This window comes from Columba livia, chromosome Z (genome assembly GCF_036013475.1).
Source record: "Columba livia isolate bColLiv1 breed racing homer chromosome Z, bColLiv1.pat.W.v2, whole genome shotgun sequence".
Taxonomy (NCBI): Eukaryota; Metazoa; Chordata; class Aves; order Columbiformes; family Columbidae; genus Columba; species Columba livia.
The window spans coordinates 40,553,615-40,568,805 of NC_088642.1; the positions used below are offsets into that span (position 1 = coordinate 40,553,615).

General features: G+C 36.2%; 1 long non-coding RNA gene across 1 annotated transcript; it reads left to right on the forward strand.

Annotated features, from left to right (window-relative positions):
* The first annotated feature begins 3,124 nt into the window (after window positions 1–3,124).
* LOC110359108 (uncharacterized) lies at window positions 3,125–14,082 on the forward strand. The gene is made up of 2 exons (XR_002414041.2): window positions 3,125–3,298; window positions 9,474–14,082. It is a non-coding gene; the product is annotated as an uncharacterized LOC110359108 (long non-coding RNA).
* The last annotated feature ends 1,109 nt before the right edge of the window (window positions 14,083–15,191 follow it).

Genomic DNA, 15,191 nt, shown 5'->3' on the forward strand with positions numbered 1-15,191 from the left:
GGTCCAAAAGTTTGGTGATTAAATTAGCCAGAAAGTCCCCAAAATCTGTTGGTGTCTTCAAGGCTAATGTACTTACTCTAAGAGAGAATTTATTGAACTTGGTGCTCTTACAACTGCCTTGAAACCTTAAAGCAAGAGTGGCTGATGAATGTTTAGTTTCTGAGATGCAACTTTTGTTACTACATTACACAACCCATCTCTTTATCTTAATTAAAAGCCGTCCCTGCTGTTCTTTGTGTGCCATCTAATGTTGTTATGAGATATTTCATGCCATCAGTGACTGTCATGGCAAATGGCAGTCTTGTTCATAATCTGAAAGTAAGGAAGTATATCTATGTTAATTTATTATCTTAGTAAATGATTTTTTTTAGGATATAAGAATGTGTGAGCTTGCTAGGGAAAACCGAATCCACTATACTATTTAGAGAGTTATATAGCAATGTTCGTAGTACAATTAAAAAATTAAAAGCATTGTCAGAGTAGATTTTTGGCAAAGTAAACCCTAAATCAAATTTCAGGCATGACCTGTATAAAAATAAGATTTCATATGTGTTAATTTTTATACTTTTGATCAGTTTTCTAAAAAAGGAGCAGCAGGACTGATACCCCTTGCTAAGAACACTAGAACCTTAACATTTTTTGAATGGCACAAATTTTATTCAGGGAAATTGGAAAAGCTATTGAAAAAATTTGTTGTATTTAAAAATAAATAGAAAATTGATATAAAATTCATTGAACGACCTTGCTTTTACTTGGCACAAAGTAACAGCTAAGTTTAGAAACTGTACATTTTGCTCAGGAGTGGCAGGTTATGCTAGTCACTCTTGTCATGGCCCTGAGGGTGCCAACAGCCATGGCTGTCCCTACCCAGGCCTGCGAGGGTCCCCTCACTTGCCCATGGCCCAGGACCTGCCAGAGCTGTCAGCCCCTGCCCCAGAAACACCACATCAGGGAGTGTCTCCAGCTCCCCACTGCTGTGCTCTGATGGTCCGTGGGCCTCACCAAGATGTGTCCAGCCATAGGCCATTGGCCTGTCCTCAGGGAGGTGCCTGATGCCCAGGGCTGAGGTTGCCCTGGTGCCCCCAATCTGCCCTGCCCCTGGCTGGGGTGGTGGGATGGGCCATGGCTGCCAGAAGGAGCTACCTATGCAGTTCCCTGACGGGTCAAAACAGATATATTGCCATACTATAGTGTAGCTTTCATTTTAATTAAAAAAAGCGGAGTTATTTGATAAGATTAAGCTGGAACATCCTGTATTATCAGTTTCCTCTTTGCAGCAGGTCCTTATCTTCTGTGGGCTATGTCTAGTGAAGGCGTGTCAACGGTGCAAGCATTTCTGTCCTTGAGGTGGGGCAGAGGGGACAGAGTTCATCTACAGTTGCCATGGAAGGAAGACAGTAGTCAAAACAGGAGGAACTGGTGAGCAGAACAGTGGAAAATAGAATTTGTTTTCATGACTGTTCCTGAAGCAGTTCCTAGATCATAATCAGACCATCTGTTTCTGACAAGGGATGCTCTGCTTTCACTCTCATATCCCCAGGGGTATCCTACTTGTCTTGACGTCTCCTTCAGAAGGAGCACTGATGAACAGTGGATGTTCTCCTACTCTAGGCAAGCTGCTGCCTTACTTTGCTTCTGCCCGGAGCTGCCTTATTTTGCTCGTAAAATATTTCCATTTTCTCATCTTTTCAATGTCTTCCCAAAAGGTCAGCACAAACACATAATGTTTCTCTGTGTGGGCATATCTTTTCAAGTTCTGTTTGCTGAAAGCCCTGAAAAGAGGTAGTTGGCTACCAGCTCATCCTTGCTGTGTGACTAGGGATGAATTATTGCAAAAAACCCCCACCACAGTGTACCAGCAGTAGCGTGGCAAGATAACAAAGATGGCCTTTCCTCAAAGACCTTGCTCTCACTGTCCAGGGAAAAAAAAAGTCCACAAGGCAAAGATTTGATTGACATGAGAAAGAAGCTGAGGGTCCCAACTCTATCTTACAACTGGGAAAGCACATTATTCTGGATTTGTCATTGCAACGATGTGGTGTTATTGTGCTGTTACTGGGCACAGCACCTGAAGTCCTTCATGCTTAATTTCTTCCTTGTGTTGCTAACAGAATCACATTCAAACAAATTATGGTGTTTTCTTCTTTAAGTAACCCAAGAAACTTACACGGTAAAAGCTCAGATCAGCAGTTCAGTAAGGAGGGTATGAGGGAACAGCAGGAGAAGGCTGCTGTGCAAGTGCTGTGGAGCCAGACACTGAGGGTGGCAACAAAGTTAGCAGGAGGACAGGGTACAGCCCCACAGTGACCAGTGAGGGGGAAGATCAGGGAGCAACGACTGTAGCCAGGGACAGCCAGCAGGACCAACACCGCATGTGGTGGTAAGGTAGGTGCTAGGTGAAGCCAGGAAATCAGTTGTCAGGGTTGGGTGCAAGGATGTCCACGGCTGGGCACAGGAGCACAGGGATATCTGCAGCATAGCTCAAGCTAGGACCAGGGGCTTGAGACAGAGCTCGATGAAACTATCAGCAGAAGCAGGCACAGTCCCCCACCAGGCCTTCCCCAGCTTATGCTGCTTTGCTCCCAGTGACTTGTGAGCACATCTGCACCATGTCAGAGCTCGCATGAGCAGAGGTGGCAAACCCAAAGGAGAGATGGATAGACAGAAGGAGGTTGCGGAGCCTGTTGGTGCACTGGAGGCCAACAGCGAGTCCTGATGTTTCTCCCAAATGTTGTGCTTCAGCAATGTCTAGGGTAAATGCAAGGAGTCCATTTATAAATTTCTTAACAACCTGATATTGAGGAGGATTAAGTGATTACTTTCATAAATATTAGTAATTATCCAAGATATATCTCACAAGGTCTGAACTTTGTGTCCAGTCTCACAGATGGTAAAAAACAGGAGTGTTAGGAATTGAAAAGGACTATTTGAGGAATACTAAGAAGGAAATAAAAAATTAGGCATAAATCATGGTAATATTTTCATAGTATTAATGTATTAATTAAATATACCATGAAATAGTAACAGTTAATTAAATCCTCTTGGGTTAGAGCTATCTGTGATTTGTTCTTCTACAAAAACAGACACAGCTTTGTTAGACTGACGTGCACTATTTCTTTTGCAGGACAGCCACTTAAAAGAAGGTGTCATATTGTGGGAGGGTTTCTGCCCACCAGCTCAAAAGCAGCCTCTTCGGCTCCATATACTGTCAAATGGTGATTTTTCAGAGTACAAATCATGACAGTGGTTTCATTCCGTGCCTACCCTTCCTGTATCCTTTTATTGGAAAGTTTGACTGGTAGGTACTAAAATACTTTCCGATCAAGTTTGTTTATACCTTTGACTTGAAACTTTTTGCTCAGGTACAAAAAATTCTTTTGCATTTAGAATACATGAGGCTGTATAATATACAAAAACTCTACTGGGTGCAAGAAGAGCATAATCATTCTCAAATCCAGTAATTTCATAACTTGTTAAACAATCTTCTGAGAAATACTTATGCATTATCAGGCTTCCAAATGCTCTGCCTATAATGAATATGCAAAGAACAGTCTTCTCTATGTAGAGGCTTCATTTTGTGTATGGAATGATAGACATAGCAGAGATGATTTAATCAAATGTACATGACAGATAAGACAATTGCACCCTTAAAATATATCTTCCTTCAAGAATCTTTGTTAATTATCTACTTGATCTTTTTACTTACTGGTCTCCAGGTCACTGAAAGAAATTTAAGCCAAAATAATAAACTTAGTGTCTGAATAGTTATATTCTTTATAAGCTATAATCAAGCTGTCTGCTTAACATAAATAGTTTGCATGTAGATCTGTTTGATGTTTCACTGGTATATCATTTTAATGCAAAATATCTTCTTTGCAGGGAATTCAGCCTGTCAATTGCATGTAGATCTGTTTGATGTTTCACTGGTATATCATTTTAATGCAAAATATCTTCTTTGCAGGGAATTCAGCCTGTCAATGGATGTTTAAATTTTCAGTGTCTGTTGTCATGGCAACAAGAATTGACTCTGCTATCCACTGTGTTCAACATAAATTAATTTAAAGTCATAGCATATTGAAACATTTTATTATTTTTTTAAAAAAATCTTGCTTTTCCTCAGATTTATTGCAGTAAAAAATAGCTATACTGGAAATAGCACTAAAAATGCATTGATTCTCGGCTAATTATTAATTTTACTTGCAGGATTCAATAGACTGAGCTTAATAAATTATGTATGGAAAATTGTTCCTTCATTTCTTGTGAATCTATAATTTTCAAATAATGTACCTGTTACATTTTAAACATTCTTTAGTTTTAATTCTTGTGCTTTCAGGTTACAGCTTCAGTGCTTTCAAATCTGCATGTTAGACTGACCAAGTGAAATATTAGTATTCATAATTTCCTCAGATTTTCTGGTTCTTTTGCAGTTTTGTCATGCTTCCATGAAAACTGCTAACATATCTAATTTTATCCTATTATTATTCATTAAAAAAATGTGTAAAATATAGCTATGTATATATTTAAAGGAAACCGAGCATGTCATATGTGAGATCCCTTGGGATTCTTGTGGTTCTAAAGAGGATTAAGAAGAGATACTAAATGCATGTGGTAAGAGAGGAAAGATTTTTCCAGCAGGCATAACAAAATTATTTTTTGTCTTGGTATTTGCAAAGCTAGTCACTCACAGCTTAATCTAGTGACTTATATGTCTAACTAAAAAAAATAGCTTATGATGTACAGCATTGTATAGGGTTTATCAGTGCAGGAGACTGCCAATTACTGTTTTGCATAACAATGTTGATGTTTTTAGAAAATTCTGTGGTTTGACTTTCCTGATACATACATATCTATCTTATGTATTTCATTCCTTAAGCTTTCTGCAGTACAGTACACTTCCCACAGGAACAACAGTGAAACAGTTCTTTGAAAGAGCTATGTTTCAGTTTTATGTTGAAAATATCATTTAATGATTTTATAATGCATGTGAACAAAATGTGATCCATTCTGAAAATGCAGGCATCTTAAAAAATAGTATCTTGAAATTAGTAAAGTGTGTTTTTCTAGGTAATCAAAGCCTTATTTTTTATTATTTATTCTGGAAATATTAAAAAAATCCCCATTCAATTTAAAAATCTTCTAGATATTGACACTTAGACAGTGAAACACTTCACACTGCAATAAACCACGTTGTTCAGATTCTATTTCATTTCTGTGTGAAAAACACTGATATAAAAATCACTGCTGAAATTCAGATGTTAATGTCTGCTTGTGTCTCTGTGTGCCTAGCAGTTGTAACGTTGCCATGTTGACGCATGCTGTAATGAGACATTTAAGAAAACAGAATTCTGCTGCAGCTTTGCATGACTCATTTGCACCAGCTGCAAACGTTCATGAATAACCCAGCAGAGACAACAAGTCTGAATCTAAGGTTCTGGTGTGGGGGAATTTGTGTTGCAACCTTTTCTACAAAAATGTTAATGGCTGCAAACTTTCTCTATTTGGATTAAATCTTCCAAACATGTCTATTTCTTAGTGAGTACACTGTCACTCATTATGTTAAATTTTCTCTAATGAGCTTCAAAGGAGAACCGCCTAGATAGCTATTCTCATCTGTCACTGATAGAACAATTACAGTCTTATAAATTACTTAATTTGGTATACTGCTTAATTCAAACTAGAACTGAAAAAGCATCTTCTCACTCTTGAATTATTGAAATTTTGTTTGTTTTGTTTCATTTTTAAGTTCAGGAACCAGTAAGTTATCACAGAGTTCACAGGGAAGTTGTAGAGCCATAAAGGTATGGTCTTACACAAATATGGATTTAAGTATCACATCAATAAACACCTTCCATAACACAGAACTTTATATTGAAGTTCACTGAGGACAGCTGATTGTACAGTTGATGAACTCAGTTTGTTGGGTCCTTCCTTTCCTTGATGAGAGAACTAATTATTTAATATTAGCCACATCTTGCTGTAAGCATTAACAGGGTCCCTCAAAATGCCATATAATCTGGTATATTTTACTTGCATTGTATTACTTTTTAAAAACATTTGTCTTTTCAGGGGTTTTTCAGCTGATTATTCTGAGATTTTTCTTTAAACTGCTTGCTAATCTTAAATTCTCTTCCCCTGTTACAAGTAGATATACCTCTTTAAGGTAGGCAGGTTGTAGTACTGAACCATGCCTTTTGTTTCAGCTCTGATTTTACTAAATTACTATTTTCATATCACCAAATTTCATTTTTGTGAACCCTAACTCCTGGAAAATAAGGACTAGCTGACTACATAGCTTAGCTTCACCAAAGAGATGGTAAAAACAAATTAGTAATAAAATCTGTTGGCTGTTTGGAAATTCATACCATATGTCTCCAAAAAGACTATTGCTATGATTTCTTTTCATAAGTGGGGAGCAGAGTGCAAGACTTCTCCAGAAATGCAGAATACTATTGTTAGGAATATACAGTAGGTTTACTTTTTGCAAGAGTTGGCAAAATTTCCTGTAATAAACTATTCTGGATATCTTTGCTATTACTCTAGGTAAACCTTTCCTCAGTTACACATATATATGAATGCATGCAGCTAAATCCTATAGCAGAAATCAAACCTCCAATGGTAATGCTCTAATTGTCACTTATTTTGAGGAATAAGATTTGCTAAAGTGTAGTTCAGTGAGGATTGTTTGTTTCCAGGGGCTTCATAGAGATTTATGTTACAGTTCTATGCTCTTATTAAGGGGGGGGGGGGGTGCGCAGAGCTGGAAGCATACTAATAAATCTTGACGGTTTTGCTTTAGGCCAAGATAAATGAGAATATTCTTAGTTTCTCCCACGATCACTGATAATACTTTAGTTTTAATTACTATATAAAATTGCTTCCTTCTGATATTTGAAGCATATCAGCTTAAGTGAAAAGAGGAGTCTAGATTCAGAGGTAAGACTTCAAATTTATTTGCCACAAATGAAGTAGTTTGCCTGCCAGCCTCTGTAACTTTTCCTTAAGAAATTCTTGAAAATTGTGTCCATTTTTGCACTGGTCTTTTTGGACACTTGCTGATGGTCAGGTGGCGAAGTTCATAATAAATTCTCCTCACTCTTGAAATGTATTTTTTTCCCAAGTGTTGGTGAACAGTCGAAGAACAAATAACACTTGCCACTTGCTTTGTGTTCTGACTGTTCATGGAAAGAAAAAAGAAGTACCATCTTGAATTTAGCATGCGGTTCCCCTGTTAGATTGTCTGGTATGTTTACAATTTTGTGAACAGTGCAGACAGGAATGGATTTAGTGCCTCAGTAAGTTGAATCTCTTAGGATAGTAGACAAAGTTCTTTCAGAGCTGATTCAGAACAAGATTTTGATAATTTCTCTGAAATGGAAAATGTACTATTTAATATATGGAACAAAAAATCATCTGTAGCAGTAAAATCAATATATGCATGTAGGAGACTGGGGACTGCTTGTCTGTTTTAGGGTAACCTGTGTGTTGCAGTGATACCTGCCTGTGCTTACATTTGGCTTCTTGTGTGCTAAGATTCAGAGTCTCATTTGAATCTTCTCTCCCTTGTGTAATTAGCATTTATTTCAGGGAAATGCACTTAACTTACTTCATTCCAGGGTTAATTTTCCTCAGCTTTCTTCGAGCTCACTAAACCTGATTTTCATTTACATCAAGAACCTCTTGAACAACTCTGTTAACTTATTTCCATTTTAAAGGCCTTGTATACTGTCAGTATGATGGAAAAAGCCATAGTGCAAATAAAATATGAAGGCCAGTGGAGTTTCTGGACATCTTGTTTGTATCTTTCAAAGCAATCATAAATAAGAAGAGAAAAATGTTTTTGCCACTTATTTATTTTTTCTTTCCAAATACTGAGTTTCTCTTATTTTGTAAGACTTCTAGAAGAAGGCTATAAAATATGTTTTGAAAGCTATTAAAAAACTTGAAGCATTTTCAAACTGAATGACATCCTTTAAAAAACATCTGAGTTTATTTGAGGTAAAAATAACAAAATGCAGCTTTCCACTTACGTTATGCATGAATTTCTGGCACTAGGAACAAAAAGGAAAGTCCTGGATTTAGTTTATAAAAACAACCTCTTACCTTTAGAATTGTGATTGGTTAAGTCTACTATATTAAAGATGTGAACCTGGGCCCACTGGAGATTATGCAAAACTCCCATTGAATTCATAACCAGATTACAGGCTCTTCTTCATAATAGAACTTGTTTTACATAGTCGCATCAGAGATCTCTTCAGTTCAACTAGAAGGATCTAAGGTGCTACATCACTTTCATGTGGAGATTGTTCCACAATCTTGCAAGTCTTCTGGCCAGGAAATTTTTCCCAGTGAGACAGCCTATGTTTTCCATACAGCCACATTGGAATATTTAACTTTCAGTCCTTTTAAGGGATTGTTTAATGCCAGGCTATTGTCTCTCAGTTTTACAGAAAATGTGAAGCCTTAGAGATTTTTGAAGAAAGCCTAAAAGGGCTAGATACCCACCTGTTACTCATATGCTTTGAAACAAACATTATTTGTAGGAACTGATCAGCAGGCCAAACTACTACAGGCTTCGTTATTCCTGTTCTTTGTATGCCTATGAAGAGGTCTTTGTCTTACACTCTGTTGTTGGCTTTCATGACTCTTGTCAACATTTATTATTCAAGCAAGAAGATTTAGAAATATAATTCATAACTATTGCCCAGATTCTTGAATACCAGGCTTATCTATGGATAAAACTGAAATATTTGTTTCAGAAGAGACATAACAATACAAACAGCTTTAAATCATATGGAAACATACAGACATTTAGCAAACAGTTAAATTACATAGAGAACAAACTCTGGAAACTTATTTGGATGCATTTGTAGCACCATCAGGTCCCTGTTTACGGTGGAGCATCTAACATGTTGGACATATATAAATAATAAAGTTGACCCATGTGGTGTCATTTTAAATAATGCAAATGGGAAGGTGCTTTATGCAGCTATGCTGTGAGGCTGTAGATCAGAGCTGCAAATAACCCTAGGAAGATGGCAAGAGCTTTTGTCAAAGTAAGCCAAGCTTCAGGACATTTTGAGATACAGGGTCAAAACCTATTCCTTCTATTTGAAGAGGAAAAACCTCTCTCTGCAACAGATAATAGGAAGGAATTTCCTTCCTGTGGGCATAGTCGGATCAACAGTCAACAACTGTCACTATGATGTATCCATGTTCACTGATCTATTTCATTTTTAAACCACCTGCTCTAGCAGAAAGAGTTGAAATTAAATGATAGAGCAATGATAAATGTCTGCTCTTTGGAAACATTTGCATCTCAGTGTTTATGTTCAGTAACTGTCTTGGTTTGTGGGCTTCCATCCAGCAACAGGACACTGTTATCCTGGGACACAATTGTATGCAAATTACATTATCCCTTAATTAAAATACTGTATGGACTCTAATGGTAAATGTTGTGTCTGTTCTGTTTTCAGGCTGAACTGCATGAATGGCCCTGTTACTCAGAGCAGCAGCCTCTGCACGTCAAAACTTCTCTGCTCCTCTCTTGTCAGGTTGTCATTCACCATCATGGTGCACCTAGTTCTGGTTTTACCAACAGCAATGGAAATACTTCTACCAACTTTACTGTGTAAAGAACCAAATCCAACATACAGGAACTGAATTCTCTGTCTAAATAGAATTATTATGTTTTGCACTTGTTTTTCATTTTTACATGTTTTTTGATAATATATATAGTATTTTGCCAGAAGAACAGCAACCTATTTATATCACTTATCCAGATAGAACAAAAGCACTGCATTCTGCCAGCTATTTGATTAAGAGAGTTAAAATTAGATTTTCTGTTTCCATTGGAACTTCAACTTCTCCTTTCACTTTTGTATCGCTACAACAATACTGACTTCAAGTGAGCCATTCTGATTTTTTGTTAATGCAATTAAATGGACAAGGAGACCAGAATCACTGTCCCACACAGCTAAGGAGAAGAGAAGCAGAGAACCTTGATGCTGTATAATTATAATAGCACTAGCAATTGCAAACAATAGTAAAAGAGATGACATAGCCTATTCCAAAACCAGCTAACACAGTGTATATAATATCCAGCCATCTGCTTTCTGATTTAATAACAACCCTTTCTCTCCTAATAAAATCCATTATTTAAAGTTTGTAAAGATATTTCTAGAGAAGTTCCCTTATTACTCTCTTTTATTATGGGAGTAATGATTCCATGTACTACTACTGTGTTGCAGATGACAGTTTCTCCATCTCTGTTTCATCTTCGTAGGCTGTGTAAAGACCAAGCCTGTCATGGATGGTCAGTCCTTACTAATGTTTTGCAACAATTTGGACAGTATGAGTATTACACGGCTGCAATCCCAAGTCTTGAGGTTTGGATATATTCTGAAATACCAATACAGTTATTTAAACCAACTGAAATAGTTTCTGTTGCTCAGAGGCTCCTTTTGGTTTTCGTCATTATTGGGATTTCCTTCTCCTTGACTTCTAACAGCTTCCTTCCTTGCTATTTTTTTTTTTCACACCTACACGAAGATTTCTGCTTTCCTAATACACCCATCAAAGAAATTACTTTTGTGACAGATGTTACTCTTAAAATTCTTCCTCTATATCTATTGCTCCTGGTCTGTGAGTGTTCAACATGTTACAGGTGTGCATCTCTAGCCCAAGAAAGGTCTGCGAAAGAACTTCTAAAAGGAAAACTACAGTGTAGATAAGCCAGATAAACATTTTACTTTTTTTTTTAAAAAAAAATATGAAATTCAGAATCCAAGTATCTATGCAGCTTCAGGAAACTGGGAACTAAATTCACACTCCTTAGTTGAACCCACTTAATGAAAATTTTGGTGAACTTGCTATGGAGTAGGAGGATATAAAATTACCTTCTGATCCTGACTTTCATTTGAACATTTAGCCATATCCAGTAACATATCCTCCAGGGCAGTACTGAACACTGAAGCAATATAAACTTGATAACTTAACATCTGGATTCTTAAGTTCACATTTTTGGAACCAGTTTACATACAGAGCCCTCTAAATAGTTTAACTAATGGTTTTCTTCATATTGCATTGTTAAATACAGAATTTATTTTGAGGGCTTTTGCATTTTATTAGAGAAACACACAAAACTTCCCTCTTTTAATGCATTCTCCAAACCTGTGGACCACAGCTCTTAATTTTAGAGGCTCGACCCAGTAAACACTAACTAATGCCATCTCGTGGTAAGTAAAGAAAGTACAAAAACAATTAATACACATACTTTGTCATACCCTCTATAGTTGTGCAGCAAATATTCCCTTTTTTTCTCTTGCTTTTTCTCTGCCTCTTCATGCATGCCATTTGGTTACAGTTCAAAGTCTACCTCATGTCTGAAGAGACACTGAAACAGTTGAAAAACGTTCATTAAAACAATAATTCAAGTGATCTTCAGAAACATGAACAATCTGTAATATCCACCATGATCAAATTAAAATAGGAAATATAGAGCAAAGAGTTACGTTTATCAGACTACGCTGAGCTACAGCTTGCTTCCTTGACATGTGTAAGCTAAAAGCCCATTATGGAAAGTTTCTGTTTTGCATAGGCATCACTGTGGTAGCATCAAGTTTGGCAAAGAGACACATGCTAGATTTTCAGTAGAGGCTGTGATACTTACTGATCCACACGTTCCCTGAAGCACTGTGCCAAAATACCCTATCAATGCCCAAATACGTTATTATTGCAGTGTAGAAGGAAAAGACTGTTTCATCTTCTTAAAGCTTCTCCTTCTTTCTATTGAACTGGTATTCTTTCTTTTTTTTCAAACATGTGGCATTAGTCATATGGTCGGCCTTGCAAACCACTATGAACTCACATGCTGTTCTAAGAAACTGTCGCCCAAGCAGTTGGCTCACATTCCATATTTGTGCAGCAACTAATTTCAGTCTTTGGAATTTATTTTCTTTTTTTTTTTTTTCTCTTAAAACAGTTGTCCAATTTATCAAGATTATTTTGCATTCTGGCACAGTTCTCCTATATACTGGAAGCTCTAGCTTTGTCACATACAATTATCATATTGGCTGCAAACAGAAGAGAGCACAGACTATTATCACAAATTTTACAAAACCTAAAATACTACATTGTCTTTGAAGATGACCAGTTTTCCCCCAGTTTTTCAGATGCCGAAAAATGAACCCTCAATTTAGAGGAGACTCTTTATACAAATTTACAAAACTTCCTCTTGGCAGTTACGTCTACTCATAACTAAACCTGCTTGTTAGCAAGAGCAGGTTTAAAGATTTCTTTAGCTTCCCCAAATTGAGTCTTCTTTGCACTGCAAGGTTTCACTCTAGTGATTCTGCTTATCTCTGAATTTGTTCCCTATAAACAGAAAACGGGATACTGTACTATTGAAGGGGTAGATTGTGCAAGAAGATGCTGGTGTACTACAAGTATGTTTGCAAGAGACCTGTTTCATTATTTCCTCATATTTGCTATGACAGGACTCAGGATTACAAAACTGAACACTCTTCTCACACACCGTGACCAGTAGTCCACAGTCACTTTCAGCTGTATTTTGTAGGGCTGGAGTTTGCTGTTTGTTGTTGTTGTTTTGGTTTGTTTTTTTTCCAATAAAACATGACATATCCAGCCTTAGCTACAAAGACTGTTTTTTAATTTGGCTTTTCATTCAAAAACGTGGACTAATTTAAAATCTTCTGGGGTTTGTTTTGTTTTGTTTTGTTTCATTTGTTTTGTGTCAGATATATTGTATTTGTACTGCTCCTTTTTTTTCTTTTTTCAGCCTTGTTATTTCAATGTTGACTATGTACTATAGTAAAGAATGCTCTATTATTACATTGCAGGTGGAAAGAAGCTAGGGTTTAGTGGTGGCAGAATATTTTTCGTGTGGTTTCCTTACCCAGTTAGCCTCCTCATACATCATTTGTCATGATGTCACAAACTACAAAGTTGCTTGATATATTCAAATATTTCTAAGGAAGAAATACCTTACAGAAGTATGTAAATAAACAAAAATAAATCTTTCATATTATATACAACTTCCAGTCCAGTCAGCTGGAATTGTCTCAGTATCCATAAGCCTAACAAAACATTCTTGCTTCCCAGGATGTACATATATGTGTGTGTATGAGTATACAGGTGTTCTATGTTTTTATTGTATGTATGTATATGCCTCAAGAAATACTTTCTATAGCATATAGACCATTTTGATGTAAAAAAAATTAATATAAATGGAACATTATTTCTTGGATACTTTTCTTAGGAAATAATGAAAACTATATCAAAGTATATGTCTGAACTTTTTTTCATTTGCTTTTGTATTTCAAAGATGTTTCTAGGAAGAGCTGAACGTTTATGTATTTTGTAGTTAATTCTTGTCCAGTTCTGAAATAATCGGAAGATGAATGAGTAGAATTTCCTTTCTATATATAAACATTATTGCCAGGTAAGAATAGCAGATGGCCTGTGGGAACATCGACTTACCCTTGCAGTACGAATCATAACACTAAGGTTTTCTGCATAGTCACCTCTTTCAGTAACCAATATAATGTATGTTTGATGAAAATATTTTCAAAGACAGATTCGTGAAAAGCATGCCCTTGTAAAGAAATGTTTCATGCCATCATCAACTATTGCTGAAGGATTTTCACATGTACGTGATATACAATGTTTAATTGTATACAGAACAAGTTAAAGCTTGGAATTATTTTTTATCTTGTAACAGGATAAAAAGAGGGAAATGTGATGTGAAAAATAACTGGAAAATTGAATTATCTACCTAAAAGGCTGTTTTCTTTTGTGGCTTCCATTTGTATTTGAAAAGAGATCTGTGTATACAGATTAAACCATTCAGGAAATAACATACATCACTGAAGTACTGCAAAAGAGTTCATAACCCTAAAAATGATTAGTGATTTCAGAGCTCACTCTGTCACAGAGGGATATTTTCTTCTATGTTTTGGGTTTTTGTTTGTTTTGTTTGGTTTGGTTTGTTTTGGTTGTTGTTGTTTTTTAAAGACAATGACAGATTCTACACCACAAATCAGAAATAAATAAGTTCTTAGAATATCCTAACATGATAATATTATGGCTGACAGAATTATGTACCATGTACCATATACCATTGATTATATGGGTAGCATTCATTTACACTTACCTATGAAAATGTGATATAAATGTCTCTGCATGGTTTTTGTTCATCATTTCAAAGGAATTCTTGCAGAAGAGAAGCAGAATATTTTTCTGTAAGCATGGGGTATACTTTTGAATTTCACCGAATGAAAACTATGTGTCAATCTTGTTTAGTGAAGCTGATGTTTAGCAGAGTTTATGTAGAGAGAAAAAAAAAAAAAAATATTTTAAATAGCTAATATCCTCTATAAACAAGAACAATCTGAGGACACCCAAAGAGCATCCCAGAGATTTTTAGATAACTGAAATCCCCTCCTAAGCATGGTATATTTAAAAATTAAGTGTTAAGTTACACACATCTAAAGGCACTACATTAAACAACACCAAAACTAAAATAAAACTGCTGGAATAATGCAATGACCTGCTGATGTAATTCAGGAAACAATGAATTTTAGACAATGTAAAAAAAATTGGCAGTGTCTTCTGTGAGACAAAAGATATCCCTCAGCAGAAGAGAGGATCACATTTTTTCTGCTACTGCAGACAATGAGACTTTATGTATAAAAGGGAAAGTCACTTCATTCTCCTGGTAGGGACAGTCTGTGACAGTATTTCAATAGGAAAACATCCTAGAAATTTTACAACAGTGTTCCTTTTCATTCTAACTTTGCAAACACAGTCAATAAACACAGTGGGTAAAATTCATCACTGGTCCTTTTCATGTCTTTGTCTACACAGTACCCTGTATGAAAAGATCAGGTAGCTGGAAGGCAGGAGGGTGGCTGACACAAGCTTTCTTGCTAGTTTATGAAGACTGTAATTATTATCAAATACTTAGACAGTGTTTTTGTAAGTGTTATGAACCCACAGATACTAAATAGCATAAACTAATAAGACACATGAAATTGACATGAATTGTGCACCATAGTTTATCATTTCAGTACAAAAGAAAGAGTTAAAAGCTTTTGCTTATTTACATTACCATTTCATGTCATGTTTTCATTATTCCGTTTTGAAGTAGACAGACATAGTCCACATGAAGAGTA